Genomic DNA, 22,331 nt, shown 5'->3' with positions numbered 1-22,331 from the left:
ACTTGCAGAAGCCCGGAGACGCCTGGAACCCTCACAGCCTTCGGAAGGCACCAGTCCTGCCCACACTTTGATCTTGGGGTCCAGACTCCAGGCTGAGACAATAACACATTTCTGTGGTTTGGGCCGCTCGGACTGTGGGGTTTGTCACGGCATCCCCGGGACCCTCTCCCAGCCTGGCAGTGTTACCAGGTCCGTTCTCTGGGATCCGGCCACCTGGCCCCAAGAGAGCCCACCCCAGGGTCCTGCTGGTGCCCAGGGCTCCTGGCCATCGCTGTGGGTTACGGTCGGTCGCTCAGCCTTGGGGGCGGGGTGACCATTCAGTGTTCCCATCGCCTCCACGACTGCCGTTAGGTCACTCCTCCGCTGCCCCTGGAAACCTCAGACAGAGACTTTGTCCCCAGCATTTCTGACTTTGGAGACCCTCCTGTGGAGGATGGGGAGCCTGGGGTCCTCTGGAGCTCCCAGCACCCCAATCCCAGCCGAGGCCCCCTTTCCTCATCTCCCTGTCCCCAGCCGAGGCCATGCTGGCCTTGTTTTCTGAGTGCACTTATCTGGGGGGGGTGAGGTGGGGGAGCATAGAGGGGCCACTGGCTCCAGAGTGTCCCTAGCTCGGAGTGTCCCTCCTCGGAGGCCCAGGGCCGTGTCTGCAAATACCCCAGGGCCCTTAGTGAGTTCCGGAGGCTGCCGAGCTTGCCCAGGCACCTTCAGCGCTGTGAGAGCATCCTTTCCAATGGTCCTCTTCACGGAGGACGGAGGCCGTCAGCCCTTCATGTCCCCAAGAGCCATCACAGCGGCCCCTCCCTTAGAACTGGCTCGTGGGGCCCGGGTCCAAGCTCCAGAGGCCCCCTCTCTCCCACGGGACCAGGCGGATGCTGGCTGGGGCCCGGGGCCTCCTTTCCCAGCCCCTGCTCTGACTACATTCTGGTCTCTGCCTCAGGGCCTCCCACCTGTGCAGGCCTGCCTGGGCCCCTCCCAGCTGTGCCCCTCTTCTCCGGTCGGTGGCTGGAGCACAGATGTGCCGGCAAGTGTAAGGGCCTGGGCTGGCGGATGGAGCTGCCTGGGCCGAGAGGGGCCGGTGGGCTGGCCTGTAGCTGTGCCTTTGCCTCCAGGCCCTGGTCCCCACACAGGAGCCCAGGGTGGGGTTATCACCCTTCGGGACAGCCCAGTGCCTGGCGCTTGTCCTCCGAGGGGCCAGCCCTGGAGACCAGCCAGAAGCCGCAGCTGTCGGTGTGTGCCGGCTCCCCACAGGCCCTCCACCCTTGGCAGCGTCCCCTGGGTGTGGTCGCTTGGCTGGAGATGTTTCAGGGCACCGGGCGGGGGGCCGGGTTTTCTGCAGGCCGTGCAGGCCGGCCCGGCTCTGAGGCCAGACCTTCCCGCCCCATACAGGACAAGGGGTCGCTGGGCCAATACGATGACCGGTGGCCTCAGAGGTCCAGCCTGGGGACCCGATGGCAGCGTTTGCGGGGAAAGTCAGCTGTGCGACAGCGGGCAGCGTGACTGAGATAAGACAGTCCTGGGATGTCTCCAGGGTGAGGACACGCATCACGGAGCCTGGATGCCAGCTGCTGTGCTGAGAGCTGCGGGCCCCCAAGGGCCAAGTGGGTGGGGAAGGGATAGGGTGTCGCTGCAGACAGAGGGATGTGACACAGGGACCTGCCAGCTGCGAGCACCCTGTAGTAGAGTGGGGAGTGCTCGAGCAGACACTGGAGATCACGGGCGGGTGGGAGGGAGGAGGGGGTGTCTGAGCTGCCTGATGGCTCCTTCCCGCCATGGGCAGGGCCCCTACTTTCTCTTCATCACAGAGAGACGAGGGAGCCCCTCCAGATGAAGCCCCCGGGTCAGGCCCACCGGCCCGTGGCTCCCCGAGACCTTTCCTTCCTCGGGCTCTGACTCCAGGGCTCAGCCAGTTCCCTTTCCTCCTCGTCAGGGACTCCCCCAGGTGAGAATGGTGACCATGGTGGTGTGAACTGACCTACGCTGGTTTTGCTAGGACAAGTCTCGTGGTGACAGTGGCCCCAGAGGGTGGAGCGACTGAGGCATAGTGACCTCCGCAACCTCCCTGTCTGACGAGAGATGCTTTGGGAACGAGCCCGTGTTAGAGAGCAGGTGAGAAATAAGACTGACCTGTTCCGCGGCCGCAGCCATCCCTCCAGCAACCTGTCGTGCGGGTGCTCCGGCCACCAAGGGGGTGGGTCGCAGCCCCCCGCTGCCAGGACACCCTGACACACACACCCCCTTCCATGTCGCGTTATGTATGGTTGACCATCACCCCACCCACCTCCCTGACACACACACCCCGTTCCATGTCGCGTTATGTGTGGTTGGCCATCACCCCGCCCACCTCCCCGGGGTGACTCTGGCTCTGGACAATTGACAGCCTTGACATCGAAGATGCACACTTTAAAGTACATCACAGCCCATTCAGAGCAGCCAGACGATTCCAGAAATGCCCTCCAGGTCCGGCAGTCGTCACATCTGGTCTATTCAGGAGCAGAGCTCGCGGATCCTCTCCCCCACTCTGTCTGTCTGTCCACGGCCCCGGTGAAGGCCCCTCTGCAGGGGTGGAGACCCAAGGCTCAAGGACAGTGGACAAGCCGGCGTGAGCTAAGGGCACTCAGGTTCAAAGCGTCTGTGAACTTAAGGGAGGAAAAAGCAGCGTCCGTTCTGCCGGCCAGGCTCCCTCTTTCAGGCCAAACAAAGGAGCGTCAGGGACCACGGCGGCTCAGCACTGCCAGCACGGGCGGGCAGATGTCGTCGGAGAGAAGATTCCCAGGCAAGGTCACTAGCAAGGGGGCACCTGCTGGGTGTGGGCGGGTGGAAGGAGGATCCAGGGAGGAAGGGGCACAGGCAGACCCCTGGGCCTTGGCCCTCAGAGCCAGGGGAGCCGGGATGGGGTTGGCGCTGGGGAAAGACCTGACTCCACTGTGAAAGGCTGTCTTTGCTGTGCCGACAGCGAGTTGACCAGCAGGAAGCAAGGGTGGCTCAGCAGACCTGTCAGGAGTCGACCTCAACAGCCTGGACAAGGCGACGGCCCCTCAGAGCAGGGCAGGGGCAGAGGTGAGAATGATCAGATGCCCCGTGGGTGAGAAGGTGGGGCCTCCTGCCAGTGGGGAGGGAGTGGAATCAAGGAGGCAGACGGCCCTCAGGGTTTGGGCGAGCTTACCAAAGGGACGGTGCTGGCAGGGACCGAGTCAAGTGGGTTCAAAGCCAACAGGACACGCTGGGGTGACCATGTCCATGAAGTGTCGGCTGGGAGTGTTGAACAGGCATTTGGAATGGGGTCTGGCTGGATGGCAAGCGTCCGGGTTCATGGGGGGGGAGGGTGACAGCCCATCACCCAGGGCTCAGGGCAAGATGCCCGCAGGCAGCAGGGGTGCAGGGCCAGGGCGCCACGGAGGGACCGGGCCCTGTCTGGGTGGCCAGGACAGCTGTCCCACAGGCCATCTGGAGACACGGTCATGGGGCTGACCCGCCTGGGGATGGTCCCAGTTCAGTTGCTCAAATCGTCTTACGTTCCTAGATTCCAGCGGAGCCTTGGCGCCCAAATTCACAGTCCTGTACTTTGATCAGTTGCATCCGTGGTATCCACCCGCTGCAGAGTCAGAACCCACCGGCCTCTCTAGTTTAGGGACCAGAGGAGGCCCGGGGAAGAGGATCATTGCAAAGTGCATGTGCACAGGGCCCCGGGCCCCAGAAGGACTCTTCCCAGGGATCAGGTTTCTGGTCTCTGAGATGGGCCATGGCACGCTTCCCAGGGAGGACTGAGGTGAGGGTTCAGTGGACAACATGTGGGGAGCCCTGGGCACTACCCCGGGACATGGTGACAATGGGAACGTTCCACGGGCCGGGCTGAGGGCTGGTGTATGTCAGCCCACTGGCCCTCGCAGCTGGACGTGAGGCACTGCTAACCTCCCCCTCTTAACAGATGAGGAAACTGAGGCACAGAGATTACTAGCCAGGAAGTGGCTGCAGTGGGGTCCAGCCCAGGTGCCTGCATGCACCAGGCACCCTCAGGCAATATTTGTTGCCGGTGGCCTGCTCTTTCCTGAGTTTTCAGATATTCTTCACATTTTTACATTACTGAAGTTGGGACACTTCTCAAACAGACACGCAGTTTTCCCCAAAGTCTGTTTTTAACAGTGATAGCGCATGTCACAGGGATGGTGTCTTGGAACCACGGGAGTAGAATATTATTTGTAGGTCTGGTTACCCCAACCTTACAGTTGGAACTCAATGCTTAGGGAGCTTAAAAGTTGCCCAAAGTCACACAGCAAGCAGCAACCACTGCTTTTCCCAGACCCACAGCTAGGGCCAGGCCAGCACATGTCCTGGGTGATGAGGGGGCTGGAGATGAGTCAGCGCTGGAACCTATGAAGTTCAGCCTCACAGACCTGATTTGTGTTCACATGAGATCTGGGTAAGGGATGCTCCCAAGAAGGAGGGCCGAGCCCTGGTGTGTTGGTGGGGTGAACACAAGGGTTTCCTCATTCACAACCCTCCCCCATGGATACATTTTGGCCAGTGAGACCTAAGAACAGTCTACTAGGAGGTCCTGGCAAGCTGTGGTTTCCCTGATACAGGCCTTCTTCCATCGCCCACATATAAACCCTCCCCTAACTCTGTCACCAGAAAGCAGATGGGATAGCTGGTGCCACAGCAGCCTTCTTGCATTAGTGAGGTAAAGGTCAAGAATATGGCAGAGGCTTCAGCAATGGTTCATTGAGCTGTGAACCACAGACAACAACTGTCTGTCTCTGGTTTCTCACAATGTGATTTTTTTAAAAAAGAACCTTATTTGTTTAGTTATTCCAGCTTCTTCCCTACCACTAGCTTGCAGCAAAGCACATTCTTTCTGATACCCATGGAAACCAGACAGGAGGTGGCTCTATTCCATTGACCCCACTTGAGTAGGTTCAGAGCCAGTCTTATCTTCATGACTCTCATGGATCAAAAATACAAACAAGGGGAATTCCCTCATGGCTCAGTGGTTAAGATTCCACCCTGCCAATGCAGGAGACATGGGTTTGATCCCTGGTCCGGGAAGATCCCACATGCCATGGAGCAACTAAGCCCGTGTGCCACAACTACTGAGCCCGTGTGCTACAACTACCGAAGCCCGCGTGCCTAGAGCCCGTGCTCTGCGACAAGAGAAGCCACCGCAATGAGAAGCCCACGCACCACAACAAAGAGTAGCCCCCGCTCGCCACAACTAGAGAAAGCCTGCGCACAGCAACGAAGACCCAACACAGCCAAAAATAAATAAATAAAAATTAAAAAAAAATACAAACAAGGTTTCCAAGATAGGGGCAGACTGGCGGGGTCTCAAAATCACAGGCATAGAGATTATTCTTGCCTGACTCAGCCTGTAGCTGACCACTTTCCCTAACAGGCCCTCCAGACACTGGCGACGGTGCAGGGCGGGGAGGACCACGCGAGCTGGGGGTGAGGAGGGCACACGGATGCACGTGGAGCAGCTCCTGACCTTGACCCCACGTGGGCTCAGTGCTGCAGGCAGAGCCCCGGTCCCAGGCCAGAAGCCAGGACACAGGTTATGCCACGCCGAGTGCCAGAGGGTTCTTGGGGAACCTCTGGTCCTGCTTCCCCCTTTTCTCCAGAAAACAAGGCCTGGAGATGGGTCCAGTGTTGTCCAAAGACAAAAAGCTGGTCAGTGGAAGGGCTGGCCTGGAGCCTGGGTCTCCTTCTGCCTAAGCCAGTGACCTTTTCCAACCACCTTATCGACCCGTCAGAGGACCAGCAGACTCTGGTCTGAGACTGGCCGGGCTTAAAATGCTCGGGAGAATGTTAGTCCGGGCCATTGGAGAAGCAGACGCCAAGGTGGGATGTGTTAGGGGGAACATCCGTGGGACAGGAAGTGAGGGGGTTCCGGGGAAAGCTGTGAGGGCCTGAGATGGCAGAGCAGGTCTGACCCCAGAGCAGGGCAGAGGGAGGGAGGGCCCCAGGGTGGCCTCGAGCTGTGCTTGGCCAGCTTGGGGGTGCTGGGTCTCCTAGGAGTGGGCCCGCCTTGACATCCCCATGTGTGTCCCACGGACACTGGACAGCAGCCCTCGGGGAGCGTGGTCTCAGCACAGGGTCTCAGCGTGGCCATGGGGGCTTGTGGCCCGTTAGCTCCCTGGAGGTGGAGGCTTAAACCACAGCCTCGGACAGTGCCTCTAAATCCACGGTCCTGGCCCTACCTCTGGGTTCTGTGGTTCGGAGGCCTGGGGTGACACACGTAGAGGACAGACACTCCTGTGTGTCTTCTCTCTCCAAGCCCTGTCATCTCACTGCCTTACTGGGTCCAGGCGTCCAGAGCCACGGCCCCGAGGTGCACAGCCAGGCCTGCAGTCCCTCTGTCACGCACCATACTGCTCTCACTGCTGTTTTCCATATGCCGTTCCCTGTCCCCACTGCCTTGCATCACTGCCCGGCTCCATGGCCGTCCGGGTTTCCAGTCCCTGCTCTGGACTGTCAGCCACGTGGCGGCAGGGACCGTGGCTGGTTCTCTGCTGAGTCTCCAGAACCCCAGACAGTGCCTGGTTCCCTGACTGATGAATGAATGAATGAATGAATGAGGCCATGGAGGAAAGGGGAGGGGCTAAGTGTGGGAAGTGTCCTTGGAGCCTTCCACCAAGTGGAGGGGACCCTGGGGACAATGCGGGTCACCTACTTTCTCCTAGGAATGTGACCTCTTATCTGCCGTGACTCAGTCCCGTCTGCCCCTGCCCGTCAGACACTAAACGTCCAGTCCCCGCTGCAGCTGGCTAATGAGGACAGGAGGCCTGTGGGCTCTGCCAAGAAGCGAGTGGCCTGCGTCGTCAAGTTCAGGCTCGCCTGCCCAGGCCTGTGGGCAAGTGGCTCCAGACCGCTTTTTAATGGTCGGCTCCTCTGGCCTGGCTTTGCGGTCACAGCCAGCCAGCTTGGCTGTCGAGGGGACACATATCGGTCATTCAGACAGCACGTCAGCTGTGGGGCTGGGCAGCTTCCCGCCGCCCTGGGGGACCAACCTGAGACGGATGCTGCCCCCCTTTCCTGAGGGAAGGGGGTGCCGGGAGCACGGGAGCGTCACCTTGCTGCCTTTTCACTGGCTTCTCTCAGTATTTTCTGAGCTGCAAATACAAACCAACTACGCAAGAGGGAGGAGATATGGGGACATATGTATACATATGGCTGATTCACTTTGTTATACAGCAGAAACTAACACAACATTGTAAAGCAATTATACTCCAGTAAAGATGTTAAAAAAAAAAAAGAGAATACAAACCAACTGTACCACCACAGCCTGGGTGGGTCTGAGTCCCCAAGGCTCAAGAGGAGCGCCTGGTGCGGCTGTGTTTAGAGCAAAGTTGGAGCTGAGTGGGAGGGAAGGAGGGCTGGGGGATGGGCCCCCTGCTATCTGTCTGAGGGGTGCCTGCTCCCTTCCTGGCCTCGCCATCATTCTGGTAGTTTCATGGGGATACACAGGCACGTGCCCACGTGGCCAGAGGCCGGGCCCACCCTCTGCACCCACTGGCTTTGCACTGGGCCAGCGACCCTGGAACGCTGGCCCCTGGGGTGGGCAGTGGGTCTGTCCATAGGAGTCAGGTGGGAACTGCTAACAGAGAGTGGGGGGCCCAGGCCTGAGACCCTGCGAGGGCTGGAGGGCTGCATTTCCAGGTAGTTTTCTGTATCTCCTGGGGGGATGGACATGCAGCAGGGCTGGGAAGCAGCAGACCAGGCCGTTCATCCATCCACATCCTCCTTCAGGGCAGCAGCTTCAGGCCGGGGTGCCGGATGCAGCACCGCCGCTCTCGATGAGCTCGCGGTCTAGAGCAGAGGCAGACTTTGCCCCTGGGGTGGTGGCGCCTGCTGAACTTCCTCTTCCCAGAGCTGTTCTGAGCTCCTTAGCTCTCTAAACCGCCCCATGAAGCAGGGGCCACCATAACCCAGAGGCACAGAGAAGTTAGGCAACTTTCCCAAGGTCACACAGGAGCCAGATTCAAACGCCGGTGCCCTGGACCCCGAGCACATGCCCTGTGCCACCCTGCCCACCAGGAGAAGCACTGTGCAGAGCGCTCAAGAGTGTGATATGAAGGCAGTGACTGGTGCCGCTTTAGATGAGATAGTCAGGGAGGACTGCTCAGAGGGGGTGACACTCAAGAAGGAGGAAGCCAGAGGGAAGAGCCCTCTAGCCACAGGCCATGAATGACCTCTAAGCTCCTCTCCAGCGAGAGAGCCCAGGTGGCCTGCAGCTCAACAGGGGGCCGGTCCATGCGAGGCTCCAGCTTGTCTGTGCTGGAGGAGCCTGGGGCCATTCTGTTCACTCAGGCCGGGATGGGTCTTGGGTGGAAACATGAGAGACCATGGGGTGGCCCCAGGAGGGTGGGATCCCAGGAGCTGCCCTGGGAGAAGCCCCAGGACATGAGCTGAGCCAGGGGCTCCATCCTGGACGTCCCCTTCCCAAGGACTGGCCCTGACCCTGGTCTTGCTGGGGCCATGCTGTTCAACCCACTGCTTTAGGAACTTCAGCCCCACAGCGTGGGAGTCCTGGGCCCACACCTAATAAAAGGGCCACCCCTCCTGCAAAGACTGCGCACCGCAGGGCCAGGTGGCTCTTGCTAAGCCACCCCAAACCAAACCAAACAAAGCAGATGTGTGTGTTTTGGGGGGGCCCTTAGGACAACCGAAATCTATTGTCTCACAGTCTGGAGGCCAGAAGCCTGAAATCAAGGTGTCAGCAGGGCCGGCTCCCTCTCAAGGCTCCAGGGGAGGGTCCCTCCCTATCTCCGCCGGCGTTCCCTGGCTGGCAGCCCCATGGCTGAGCCTGCTCTCTGATCACAGGGGCCCTCCCTGTGGGCTGCTAGACCTCCCTCTACCTCAGTCTGCTGAGGCCAGGTGAATACAGCGCCCAGGAGCCCCACAAACCGCACTGCTGGAGCTTGCGGACGCTCGGGCTCTGAGCCCCTCTAACCAGTGGCCCCTCCTGCCCCCAGAGAAGGGCCCCGGCGACTCGTTCCCCCATCCTGCAGACCTGAGGCTGGCCTGAGACCGAGGCCCCTGACTGTGGGCGGCATCTGCAGGCCCCCGCTGTCCCCAGGACGACTGCAGCCTCTTGGGCGCTGGCTCTCTCCCCCGGCACAGGGCCACTCCGTGCGGCCTCCAGTGGGGGCCAGGAATTCCACCTGATGGAAGTGACAGGGCTTTAAGTGTCCCCATTCCTGCTGCTCTCAAGGCCTCAAGTCATTGTCATCCCTATGGGTCCCCACCATCCACAGGCTCCGGGTAAGCGTGTGCAAGTGTGTACATGCGTGTGCAGGGTGTTTGTCCAAGGCCCATCTGTGTCCATGTGGACCTGCCCTCTCGGCCCAGGCAGAGCTGCGAGGCCCCAAAGCCTTCCCTGTCCACCCTGAGAGGGAGGGTGTACACACACAGATGCACACACACACTCACACACCAGACACACTCCACTCACACACAGACACACACCACAGAAACACGCACCCCCACACACACACCTGGTGGGGTGATTTGAGCAAAGACCTTTCCTTGACGGTGGTTCCCAGGCTCAGATAGGTCCTGCCATCCATGCTCTGGACAGGTGACTGCGACACGAACGTGCCAGGGCTCTGAAAAGCGTCAGGAGCCTCAGGCCACCCTCGGGGGCTCCACACCTTGCGTCTGCACCTTACAAACGGTGTGGGGTGTCGCATGCTTCACGGAGCCACAGAAGCCTGGGGGGCCTCCAAGCCCACTCCCAGCCCCTCCACAGTCCTCCTCTGTCCCAAGGGGGCCTGGAGGGGCTGTGCTGGACCCAGGGCTGCCTGGAGGAAAAAATCACCTGCTGGCAGCGCGCATGGCAGTGATGAATGGCTTGCCTCGGGCTGGGTACCTGCCGTGCTGTGAGCAGGCAGGCCCCACCTTTAGAAGCCTCCTTCCACCCAGACCAGGTGCCCGCACGAAAACCTGGGCTGAGAGCCTCCTGGGATCCAGTTGGGCTTCTCTCTGAGCCAGCCTGTCCTTTGGAAGGAAGGAGGAGGGTCGATCTCTCTGTGCTCTGCAGCCGGGGCCTCCAGCCGGCTCAGGTGGAGAACCTCCGGAGGAGGGAGGGGCTCCCCTTGCTCATCTGGGCAGTGGGCAGGCAGTCTTGAGGTTTATTATAACTTTTTAACCCTTGGGCTTGAAATCCAGGAGGAGGGGCAGGAAGGGAAGCATGCAGAAGGGGAGCCAAAGGGGGAAGGCGAGAAGGAGTGGGGGAGGAGTTGGAGGGCGCAGTGGCCCCCCTGGGACTGGACTTCCAGCCGTGCCTGAGCAGCCAGCTTACCAGCCCAGAGCCCTCACCTTCCTGTCCAGCCGGCTTCCCGTTTGGGGCTGGAAGAGCCTCCCTTTTCCCCGGGATTGTTGACGTCAGCTTTCTCTCCTTGAACCTGCCGGGACACCACCAGGTGTGGGCCGGGGGCTCCCAGGCATGCCCATGTGGTCCCAGGCCCATGGCTCACCCTGGGCTCAGGGGACAGGTTCCCAACACCGCCAGTTCTGGGCCTGCCCCTGCCTGCACACAGGCTGACGTCAGCCCGGCCTTCCGGACAGGAAACCTGGAGCCAGCATCCGGAGAGTCTGTCCACGGCCCGGTCACTGCTGGCACTGGGGACGCTGCAGCTCTGAACAAGAAGGGCTAAAATGCTCCTATTGCCCAGTGAAATTCTCGGGGTGGGTCATGGAGCAGCCCCTCCACCCTCCTCTGAAGGGCAGCAAACGTTCTGGCCTGGCCGAGGGGACCACCCCCAACAAGGGCAGAGCTAGAGGGACCTGGGGTGACCACGCCCCAGGGAGCAAAGTTGGGTCAGCATGTCAGGCCAAGCAGGGCAGGGAGCTACCCCTCCCACCCCCCAACTTACAGTCAGGCTCTGATCCGGTCTCCAGGGAACCTTCTGGAACCCGACCCTTGGAGTCACGGCCTGTTTCTGACACTGTCATTCCTCGGTCCACGTGCTCCTTTTGCTCCTGGTTCCGTTGTTCGTGGGAGCTCACCGGGCTTTGAGTGGACAGATCTGAGTTCAGATCCTGCCCCCGCCTGGGCCCATCCCCAGCCTAGGCCCCCACCTCCCTGTCGGTGAAACAGGGTGCTGAGGGTCAGGGAGACCACAGGCATGAATGCTCTCTCCAAGGAGGGTCGTATGCACAGACGCCAAGGCAAGGGAGCGGGTACTTAACCCGCAAGGTGAGTTTCGGGGGGCGGGTGGGTTTCAAGCCCTGCATCTTCCAGCTCCTGGGAGCCACGTCCCTGCAACCATGCCAGGTGGGCACTCTGGGCCCCGTCGGACCTTGATGCTAAGCAGGAGCCTATCAGCCGGGACTTAGTCAATGCAGATTCCTGGACTCTGCCCAGACAGAGCCCGTCAGAAGGTGGCCGGGGCCCGGGAAGCTGCATCTTTAACAAGGCCTGGAATTTGCAGTTCTTCTGGGCTGTGTGCTCTAGTCTGGGACCCTGGCTCCACCATCACCAGCTACATCGCTTCAATGTTTTTGCACTTTCCTTGTCTGCAAAGTGTCAATAATACACAGTCTGCACCTAAAGCCCTAGGTGTGGTGCTGGGACTACAACAGGTATCAAATAAATAATACTGCTACCATAAAGTAAATACGGGAAACCCCACAGCTCAGGAGTAAAAGTCACCTTCCATTCTACCATCCATCCCTCATGCGCTCTGAAAAGTGTTAGTTTATTCTCGTCCATCTTATCAATGTAATACAGTATAATTAAAACTCGGGACCATACTGTACTGCTGCTGCCCTTTGAAACTGTCCTTTAGGAAATCTGGATTGCTTTCCATTTTCACTCTCATAGATTTGTAACAATTGTCATTAATGTCGTTAGAAGAGAATCTGTGTGTTTGCAAGATCATCTCCTATGGCTAAATTTCCAAGTGAAATCCACAGAGGCCTTCATGCCCCCTTATTGCTTTCAAACTCTGACCTGTCCCTCCCCTCTCACAGGCCCCAAGGCCAAGAGGAACCCAGAGATCCCAGGCTGTGTCACTGTAGAGCGCAGCGCCGAGCCTGGAAGGGTCAAGCCTGGGAAATGTCTTTGGAGTCAGCTGCCGCACACACCAGTTTGCCAGGTCGCCCGGCCGCCTGCCGACAGTGCTGTCCTTAATCGGAGCGCAGATGCCACGGGACATGGGTGGCCCTGGGTGCGTTCCTTTGCTCTCTGGCCGTGAGACTTGGGATTGTGTAAAAGGAGGGCGTTGGTGGCACAGTGCACACAGAGAACTCTAAGACCCCCGAAAGCCCTAGCCCTAGTTTCTTTGTAAACCGTCCCACTTGGTTGTCCGTAAACCGAGGGAGACCCCTGGAACCCAGACTTCTTTGTGCTTTCACCAACCTACCCAGGACCACCGAGAGCTGTGTGAGACAGGGCCCTTCCTTCCTGGAGCCTTAAATCCTTTCTGTCGTGAAAATGTTCAGACATACAGAACTAGGTATAATATCCCTCATCTCCATCAACAAACAAACAGTTACTGACCTTTGGCCCCATTTGCTTTATTGTTTGTGTGCATGTGAGATGCGTTTAAGCAAAGCACACGCTTCATGGCATTGCACCTCTCTACTTTAGATAAATCTTTGACAGACACAGACGACTTCTCTTACGGGATCTATGCTACCACCACAGCTAACCAGAGGCAGCTCCATGCCGTCCAATGTTAGTGCACATTTAAATTTCCCACGGTCACCCAGATTCTATTTCACAGCTGGTTTGTTTGAATAATGATACAAAGTCCCCACCCTGCATTTGCTTTTAAGTCTCTTACCTTTCTTTCAATCTGTAAACAGTCCCTCCTTTTTTTTCTTTCATGCCAAGGCTTATTCAAGAAACCAGGTCAAAAGTCCCTCATTCAGGACGTCTCTGCTTGTTGTGATGACGTTCAACTGTCCTCCATCCCCCTTTCCCTGTGTAAATGAGAATTTAGATCTAAAGGCTCCATTAGATTCGGGCTCATCATTTTTGGCAGGAGAACTTCACAGATGTTGCATCGCTCAGAAGGCATCTTGCTGTTTGGCCGCGAGGATGCTAGGACTAACCAGTGATGCTTGCAGTGGCAGCCTGGTCCCTCCACCATACAGCTGCAAGCTCCCCCTTCGGCAAGCAAGGGCCTGTGGACACCATGAATATCCAGGTTCCTGGTGGCCTTAACCTAATAGCTTTAGAGTCTGCTGGTGAGGGTTGCTTGGGTCATTGTTTCATAAGAACTTGCAAAGTACTGATTTTCCATATTCCAACATTCATTCGAGATTTACTAGCTGGAATTCTTTTGTAAAGAAGAGCTTTTTCAGGACTTTTCTGGTGGTCCAGTGGTTAAGACTCTGTGCTTCCACCACAGGGAGCACGGGTTTGATCCCTGGTCAGGGACTGAGATCCTGCATGCCTTGCGGCACAGCCAAAAAAAAAAAAGAGCTTTTCACTGTATCAACTAGGGCTATTTGGTTACCCCAAAATATAGGCTGTATAGGAAAGATAAGATAAATACTTAATTATTTCCCTTTTCTCCTTTAATTATTAATTTTCAGAGTAAGAAGTTGGTACAACAATTACTTCCAATGGTAGGAAGTGTGATTTAAACTTTTTTTTTTTTTACTTTCTTTTTTAGGGTCATTAGAAACAAATGGATTTTTATATCTGAAAGGTGTTTTAGTCAAGTGTAGTCATTGCTCTCTCTGATGACTTGGCTGGTGTTGGCCAGTGAAAGGCCTTTGTGTCCTTTTAGTATGACTGCAGTAGTCTGTGATGCCTTCCTTCACTTTAAGCCCGGGATGGTCTCAGGCTCACCTTGAATATTGCCTGCCTCTGATGTGAAATCAACCTTTTGGCCATGAGTTTTTAAAAATTGGGGCAAGGAATTTAGAGACCAGAATCTAGGTACCCTCAGTGCTTGTTGCAACTGGGTAAGCATACATTTCCAACCTTTTCAGAGGCAAGAGCTAGGAAATTCACATTTTGTTTTTAAAGCATGAAGTTTACAGATGTAAAATGTGACATCAAAAACATAAAACGTGTAGAGAGAATAGTAATAATATTGAGCTCTAGAATGGGATCTAACTTAAGTTGTTATCAACTTAAAATAGACTATTATAGGTATAAGTTGTTATATGTAAACCTTATGGTAACCACAAAGCAAAAACCTATAGTAAATCCACAAAAGAGAAAGAGAAAGGAATATAAGCATACCACTAAAGAAAGTCATCAAACCACAGAGGAAGAGAGCAAGAGAAGAAAGAAACAGAGAGAAAATACAAAAACGAGCAGAAAACAATTTTTAAAATAGTAATAAGCACATACCTATCATTTATTACTTTAAATGTAAAAAGATTAAATTCTCCAATCAAAAGACGTAGAGTGGCTGAATGCATAAAAAATAATAAGACCTATCTATATGCTGCCAACAAGAGGTCCACTTCAGATGTAAGGACACGTATAGACTGAAAGTGAAGGAATGGAAAAAAAATATTCCATGCAAATGAAAACCAAAAGAAAGCTGGGGTAGCTATACTTATATCAGACAAATAGACTTTAAAACAAAGACTGTGACAAGAGATGAAAAGGGTGTTACATAATGAGAGAGGGGTCAATGCAACAAGAAGGTATAACATAGTAGCATGCATAAATACATAAAGCAAAAATTATTAGACTTAAAGGGAGAAATTGACAGCAATACAATAATTGTAAGGGGCTTTAATACCCCACTTGAAAAAAAAATACCCCACTTGTATCAATGGATAGATCATCCAGACAAAAAATCAATAGGGAAACATTGGCATTAAATGACTTCTTAGACCAGATGGACTTAACAGACACTTATAGAACATTTCATCCAAAGCAACAGAATATATATTCTTCTCAAGTGCATGTGGAATGTTTTCCAAGATAGATCATACACTAGGCCACAAAACAAATCTTAATAAATTTAAAAGCCTTGAAATTACATCAAGCATCTTTTCTGACTACTATGAAACTGCAAATTAATTACATGAAGAAAACTGGAAAATTCACAAATATGCAGAGATTAAACAGGATGCTACTAAACAACCAATGAGTCAGAGAATTAATGAAAAGAGATATAAAAAAATACCTTGAGACAAATGAAAATGGAAATGCTATATACTAAAACTTATGGGAAGCAGCAAAAGCAGTTCTAAGAGGGAAGTTCATAGCAATAAATCCCTTCCCCAAGAAACAATAAAAGTCTCAAACAACCTAACTTTACAGCTCAAAGAACTAGAAAAAAAAAAAAAAGAACAAAGCCTAAAGTTAGTATAAGGAAGGAAATAACAAAGATCAGAGCAGAAATAAATGAAACAGAGTCTACAAGGACAATAGAAAAGATCAATAAAACTAAGAGGTGGTTCTTTGAAAAGATGGACAAAATTGACCTTTAGCTAGACTCACCAAAAAAAATGAAATGAAAGAAGAAATGTTGCAATTGATACCACAGAAGTACAAAGGACTATAAGACACTACTATGAATGATTATATGTCAATAAATTGGACAACCTGGAAGAAATGGATAAGTTCCTAGAAACATAAAAACTGCTGAGACTGAATCATGATGAAATAGAAAATCTGAACAGACAAATTACTAGTAAGGACATGGAATCAGTACTCAAAAACCTTCCAACAAACAAAAGTCTAGGACCAGATGGTTTCACTGGTGAATTCTACCAAACATTCAAAGAAAAATTAATACCGTTCTTCTCAAATCTTCCAAAAAATAGAAGAGGAGGGAACTCTTCCAAACTCATTTTACAAGGCCAATATTACCCTGATACCAAAACCAGACAAGAGTGCCATGAGAAAAAAATTTACGAACCAATATTCCTGATGAACACAGATGCAAAAATCCTCAGCAAACTATTAGCAAACTGAATTAAACAATTCATTAAAAGGATCAGACATCATGATCAAGAGAGTTATCCCAGGATGCAAGGCTGGTTCCACATCTGCAAATCAGTCAGTGCAATACACCACATTAACAAAATGAGGGATAAAAATCATATGATCACCTCAGTAGAGGCAGAAAAAGCATTCAACAAAATTCAATATTCGTTTATGAAAAAAATTCTCAACAAAGTGGGTATAGAGGAGACATACCTCAACATAATAAAGGCCACATATGATAAGCCCACAGCTAAAATCATACTCGACAGTGAAAAGCTGAAACCTTTTCCTCTCACGTCAGGAACAAACCAAGGATGCTCACTCTTGCCACTTGGATTCAACCTAGTATTGGATATCCTAACTAGAGCAATTGGGCAAGAAAAAAATAAAAGGCATCCAAATTGGAATGGAAGAAGTAAAACTTTCACAGTTTGTAGAGAACGTGATTTTATATGTAGAAAACTCTAAAGGCTCCATCAAAAAACTGTTAGAACTAATTAAATGAATTCAGTAAAGTTGCAGGATACAAAATCAATACACAAAAATCTGTTGCATTTCTATACACTAATAATGAACTGTCAGAAAAAGAAATTTAAAAAATAATCCCATTTATAATTGTATCAAAAATAATAAAATATCTAGGAATAAATTTAGTCAAGGAGGTGAAAGATCTATATATTGAAAATTGCAAGGCATTAATAAAAGAAATTTAAGAAGACACAAATAAATGGAGAGATATTCATGCTCATGGATTGAAAGAATTAACATTGTTAAAATGTTCATACTACCAGAAGCAATATACAGATTCAATGTAATCCCTATCAAAATTCCAATGGCATTTTTTCACAGAAGTAGAACAAACAATCCTAAAATTTGTATGGAACCATAAAAGACCTTGAATAGCCAAAGCAATCTTGAGAAAGACAAACGAAGCTGGATGTATCATGTTACTTGATTTCAAACTATATTACAAAGCTGCAGTAATCAAATCAGTATGGTGCTGGCACAAAAATAGACACATAGATCAATGCAACAGATTAGAGAGCCCAGAAATAAAACTCACTAAATATAGTCAATTAATTTATGACAAAGGAGCCAAGAATATAACATGGGGAAAAGACAGTCTCTTCAGTAAGTGGTACTGGGAAAAACTAGACAGCCACAAGCAAAAGAATGAAACTGGACCACTATCTCACAGCATACATAAAAATTAACTCAAAATGGATTAAAAACTTGAATGTAAGACCTGAATCCATAAGACTCCTAAAAGAAAAAATAATTGGTAAGCTTCTTGACATAGGTCTTGGTGATGACTTTTTAAAAATCTGACACAATAAGCAAAAGCAACAAAAGCAAAAATAAAGTGGGATGACATCAAACTAAAAGCTTCTCTACAACAAAGGGAACCATCAACAAAATGAAAAGACAGCCTACTGAATGGGAGAAAATATTTGCAGATCACATGTCTGATAAGTGGTTAATATCCAAAATATTAAAAAAATACAACTCAATAGCCAAAAACATCTGATTAACAAATGGGCAGAAGATCTGAATAGATGTTTTTCCAGAGAAGACATACAGATGGCCAACAGGTATGAAAAGGTGCTCAACATCACCAATCATCAGGAAAAAATAATCAAAACAATATAAGATATAATCTTACACCTGTCAGAACGGCTATTATCAAAAAGGCAAGAAGTAAGCGTTGGTGATGATGTGGAGAAAAGGGACCCTCTTGCACTGTTGGTAAGGGTGTAAACTGGGGCAGCCACTATGGAGAACAGTATGGAGGGTCCTCAAAAAATTAAAAACAAAACTACCATATAATCCAGCTTTGCACTTCTGGGTATTCATGTGAAGAAAACGAAAACACTAACCCGAAAAGACATCTGCATCCCCATGTTCATTGCGGTATTATTTATAATGGCCAAGATATGGAAGCAACCCAAGTGTCCACTGATGGGTGAAGGATAAAGAACCTGTGGTACATATACAGCAGATGTTATTCAACCATAAAAAAGAAGGAAATCCTGCCATTTGCCATAACATGGGTGGACCTCGAGGACATTCTGCTGAGTGGCATAAGCCAGACAGAAAGACAGATATGGTATGCTCTCTCCTATCTATGGAATCTGAAAAACAAAAACAAAAAACCAAGCTCATAGATACAGAGAAGAGATTGGTGGTTGCCAGAGGTACGGGGAGGGTGGGTGGGAGAAATGGGTGAACTAGTCTTGGTTTTAGTTTAAACAAATTGAAAAAAATAATAAACCGTGAGATTACATTAACATTTCCAATTCAAATTTAAGACTCACGTGTTATACTTAACCTAGGTGATTGTTTATTTGTATGCTTTTCTCTTACACTAATAATTTTGCTTCCTCGCAGCAGCCAGGTAATTATTTATTGGCTTTATCCTAGAAATACAAAAATACTTTCAAATAACAATGCCAGATTTAATACTAGCAATAAGACTTACTGAATGATACTTAGGATTTCTTTGTTGCTCTTTTTGTCCTCAAAATAGATCCTACTGAAAACAAACAATCAAAATACTATACTCTGGAGTCCTTTGAAATAAATCTTTAGTTATGTTACAAACTTCATATAAATTTACATTTTTTGTTGGTTTATTTTATAAGGATACTTTCCTTTTCAATTCAAGTTTATTTTTTTTTGTTTTTTTTTTGCGGTACGTGGGCCTCTCACTGTTGTGGCCTCTCCCGTTGCGGAGCAACAGGCTCCGGACGCGCAGGCTCCGCGGCCATGGTTCATGGGCACAGATGCTCCGCGGCATGTGGGACCTTCCTGGACCGGGGCATGAACCCGTGTCCCCTGCATCGGCAGGCAGACTCTCAACCACTGCGCCACCAGGGAAGCCCCCAAGTTTATTTTTTGAATATGGGAAACATTTGCAAAGTTCTGAAGTCAAACCCTGTGAGTTAATAGAAGATATACATTGGTCTCTGCCCCCAGTTCCTGGCACAGGGCTCCTGGAAACCCGTGCCATTTCCTGGGTGATAGGAATATCTTTTGTCCAGTGAGGAGACTCTGGGTGGGCTCCTGGGTGGGAGCTGGTCACCACAAACTACAAGCCATGATCAGAAGTTGGGAACTTTCAGCTCCCGACCCCAACTTCTCCAGAAAATTGAGAGGGGCTGGAAATGGAGCTAGTAATTGGTCATGCCTATGTGAGGGAGCCTCCATAAAATCCCCACAGGATGGGATTCAGAGAACTTGCAGGTTGGGACACACATCACATACTGGGAGGGTGAGGCACCCCAACTCCTTGGGGACAGAAGCTACTGCACTAGAGATCCTCCTAGACTTCACCCTGTGTGTCTCTCTGTCTGGCTGTTCATCTGTATCCTTTATCCTATCCCTTATTGTATAATAAACTGGCAAATGTGTTTCCCTGAGTTCTGTGAGCCTCTCTAGCAAATTCATTGGGCCCAGGAGAGGGTTGTGGGAACCTCTGATTTGCTGCCAAGTCGGACAGAAGTTGTGGGTCACCTGGGGACCCACTCCTTGTCATTGGCATCTGAAGTGTGTGGGGGGCAGTCTCATGGGACTGAGCCCTTAGCCCGTGGGATCTGATGCCATCTCCAGGTAGGTAGTGTCAGAACTGATTTCAATTGTAGGGCACTCAGCTGGTGTCATAGAAGTGCTTTGTGTGGGGAAAAAACCCACATTTGGCATCAGAAGTGTCAGAGGTGATGTGTTCTGTGTTAGTAGTAAGAGCAACACACAGGCGAAGGATTGGGTAGTTTTTTTTTTAATACAAACTCTATAGCAAAGTGTATCCAGAGAAGTTTCACTGCCATCCTTGACTGTTCACCACTCGGGCACCATTTTTATCAGTTTCTGATTTATCCTTCCAGTGCTTTTACCTTTTGCAAATAAAAATAAACATGCACATATTCAAATATTTTACTCTTTATTACACAGAAGACAGCACACTAATACTGTACCCTGCTTTATCCACTTAACAATGCATCTGGAAATTGCTCCTTGTCAATCCCCGGAGAAGTAGGACGTATCTGGACCGTACCCAGCAGGATGGAAGCGGGGTCTGCAGTACTTCCTGCAGGCAGTGGGCGGCATTGAAGGCGTGGCGTGATTAACGTGGAGTTCCTAGCAATCAACGTTTATTGGAATGCTGGAAAGAATGTTAGGTGGGAATGTGAACACAGCTATGGTCCAGGCTCCGACACTAACTCACTTGATAAATCTCACAGTTTAGATCAGATTCCTCGTCCCTTATGTGGGATTGTGGGATGGGGTAGTGGGTCGAATAGGGTTCCCCGAAATTTCACGTCCACCCGGAATATCACAACATGGCCTCATTTGGGAATAGGATCTTTGCAGGTATGATCAACTTAAGATGATGTCACGATGGATTCTGGCAGGCCCTAAGTCCAATGACTGGTGCGCTTACAAGACACAGCGACACAGGGAGAAAGCCATGTGATGGCAGAGGGAGAGATGGGGTGATGCGGCCACAGGCCAAGGGATGCCAAGGATTACTGGTAACCACCAGAAGCTAGAGACTTCAGAAGGACCACGGCCCTGCTCACCTTTTGATCGCAGACTTCTCGCCTCCAGAACTGTGAGAGGAGGAAATTCTGTTGTTTAAACTGCCCGGTTTGAGGTCACTATCTGGACCCAGAGGACTATGCCAAGTGAAGCGGCGCTCGAATCCCAGAGACAGGCACCCAGGGCTCCGTGCCAACGGAGACCACCGCAGCTGCAACCGACTCCCACGATGCTTGTAATCACTCAAGCAAGAATGGCGACTGTAAACAGACATTAAAAGATTCTCAGCTACACATGTATCTCCGGGCAAAATTATATTTCCATAAACACTGCAGAAACGACTCAGAGAATTTAGTCATGGGGCCAGCCTGGAAACCAGAGAGAAGGCAGCAGCGTCCTCGGCACCCACCACACTCAAGCCCGTCCTGCAAGCCCCTGGCCCCTCCCAAACTCCAGGTACATCCCTGGTCTGGTGGGGCATTTCCTCCCGGGGGCCTTGACACCCCGGCTTCGGCACATTCAAAGCCAGACTCCCACCAGCATCTCCATGGGAATGTGGCCCGAGGTCTTTGTCACACGCCAGCTCCGCTGATCCGCTGTCTTTGGTCAGCCCGCCCCAGGCCTGCGGTCGTGTGCTGTTTCCGGTCCACGTGTGGCCATCTGTCCGTGAAACTCACAGAATTAGGGTGGGCAACAGACGCCCATCTAATCAGTGTCGACAGAGGAGCTGCAGAGAAAGGGGAGGAGAGCTCGTTTCTCCGCACACGGGACCGCCCTCCCCACGTGCGCGGAGACTCTCGTGAGGTCCCGGTGGAGGCGGGCTGCCCAGGTGAGTCAGAAAGCACTGCAGAAACGGCCGGTCCCTTCTCCTGGGCTCCATGGGGTGCAGGCGTCCGGCAGCTCCATCCCCGTCAGTTGGGCCCATGGTCCACATCCCCCAACCGGCAGGCAGGCCCTGAGGGGCACCTGCGCCGTTTGCCCACACAGCTGGGGTCTGCTCACTTGTGGTCCATCCAGATATCCCCAGAGGCACACGGCCGGGGCCCACAAACCTGACGATGTCCCCTAGAGGACTCACAGTCCTCTCCACCCAAGGGGCTCACAGGCTACTTCAGGCTGTCTCCACTTTGGTGGGAATTCTTGGGACTAGGCACCTATGGCTTGAAATAATTATTTTCATGCTGCTATTAGTTTCAGAGCTGAATTGTTGGGTGATTGTCCTTTCTAGTTCTTTGCAAAGATCCTTTAAAAAACAGCTCAGCTGGGCTAGGGGGAAGAAGGGGCCGAGGGGACCCAGAGCCCCCTTCTCTCCCTCCAGGCAGGCTGCTCAGGCCCTGGGGCCCCCGCTTTGCTGAAGACCTTTCCTCCCAGAGGCCTGTCCCTGCTCAGAGCCCACGCCCGTCCAGCGCTCTGCTCTGTTGGTGGTTTGTTCACCAGGACGGAGCTTCTTGCCTCTGCCTCCCTCTGCTTTGTAAGTCAGGCCACGCTGTGTTTTCCAGGTTTTAGAGAGTGCCCCTAGAGTTCCGGAAAGTTCCGGAGCCTCAACATCTCGCATGTGGTCAGGCTCAAGGTGACAGCTGAGGGGACAGAACCCATTGCCATATTATTATCTAAATTATTATCTAAATTTCTCTTGTTTGTCTTCACTTTCAGACTCCCCTTTGTCGTGGCCATGAAGCAAGATCTTTCTTTTCAGGGCATTTTTGCAATCTGCCCTCCCAAGGTCTGGGCTTAGGTCCGCTTTTGCCACACCGCCTCCCCCAAGCTGTTGGGTGACGGAAGGCCGGAAGGAGTGCCTCTCAGATGCTATCCTGCATCATGTCCAATGGGTGGAAGCCCAGCCTCTGAGGGCTCTTTACAGAGCAGCCAGGGACAAGGTGGTTCCACA

The 22,331-nt window shown here is 51.9% G+C and overlaps 1 long non-coding RNA gene across 1 annotated transcript; it reads right to left on the bottom strand.

The window, feature by feature from the left end:
- Positions 1-19,848: 19,848 nt before the first annotated feature.
- On the bottom strand, positions 19,849-21,237 carry LOC114890202. Its single transcript, XR_003792263.1, has 3 exons — positions 20,981-21,237; positions 20,485-20,703; positions 19,849-20,066 (listed from the first exon to the last, which is right to left on the bottom strand). It is a non-coding gene; the product is annotated as an uncharacterized LOC114890202 (long non-coding RNA).
- Between the last annotated feature and the right edge of the window lie 1,094 nt (positions 21,238-22,331).

The sequence above is a fragment of the Monodon monoceros genome, unplaced genomic scaffold (genome assembly GCF_005190385.1).
Source record: "Monodon monoceros isolate NGI ecotype Baffin Bay Population unplaced genomic scaffold, NGI_Narwhal_1 Super_Scaffold_11, whole genome shotgun sequence".
Classification (NCBI taxonomy): Eukaryota; Metazoa; Chordata; class Mammalia; order Artiodactyla; family Monodontidae; genus Monodon; species Monodon monoceros.
The sequence above is the reverse complement of the archived record's forward strand: the minus strand, read 5'-3'. Positions and strand labels throughout refer to the sequence as shown.